Source organism: Sapajus apella, unplaced genomic scaffold, assembly GCF_009761245.1.
Source record: "Sapajus apella isolate SASKATOON/1434 unplaced genomic scaffold, GSC_monkey_1.0 scaffold6, whole genome shotgun sequence".
Classification (NCBI taxonomy): domain Eukaryota; kingdom Metazoa; phylum Chordata; class Mammalia; order Primates; family Cebidae; genus Sapajus; species Sapajus apella.
The window spans coordinates 79645387-79646421 of NW_022436946.1; positions in this window are offsets into that span (position 1 = coordinate 79645387).

A 1035-nucleotide genomic window follows, 5' to 3' on the forward strand; every position below is an offset into this window, starting at 1 on the left:
ACCTTACACTAAAATTAACTCCAGATGGATTAAAGACTTAAACATAAGACTAACACCATAAAAACCCTAGAAGAAAATCTAGGCAAAACCATTCAGGACATAGGCGTAGGCAAGGACTTCATGGCCAAAACAACAAAAGCATTGACAACAAAAGCCAATATAGACAAATGGGACCTAATCAAACTCCACAGCTTCTCCACAGCAAAAGAAACAGTCATTAGAGTGAATCGGCAACCAACAGAATGGGAAAAAATTTTTGCAGTTTACCCATCTGACAAAGGGCTGATATCCAGAATTTACAAAGAACTAAAACAGATTTACAAGAAAAAAGCATACAAGTCCATTCAAAAGTGGGCTAAGGATATGAACAGATGTTTTACAAAAGAAGACATACATCAGTCCAACAAACATATGAAAAAATGCTCATCATCACTGGTCATCAGAGAAATGCAAATCGAAACTATGTTGAGATACTATCTCACACCAGTTAGAATGGCGATCATTAAAAAATCTAGAGACAACAGATGCTGGAGAGGATGTGGAGAAATAGGAACACTTTTATACTGTTGGTGGGAGTGTAAATTAGTTCAACCATTGTGGAAGACAGTGTGGCAATTCCTTAAGGACATAGAAATAGAAATTCCATTTGACCCAGCGATACCATTACTGGGTATATATCCAAAGGATTATAAATCATTCTACTCTAAGGACACGTGCACACGAATGTTCATTGCAGCACTGTTTACAATAGCAAAGACCTGGAACCAACCCAAATGCCCATCGATGATAGACTGGACAGGGAAAATGTGGCACATATACACCATGGAATATTATGCAGCCATCAAAAATGATGAGTTCATGTCCTTTGTAGGGACATGGATGAACCTGGAAACCATCATTCTCAGCAAACTGACACAAGAGCAGAAAATCAAATATCGCATGTTCTCACTCATAGGTGGGTGTTGAACAATGAGAACACAGGGACACAGGGAGGTGAGCACTACACACTGGGGTCAGTTGGGGGGAAATAGGGGA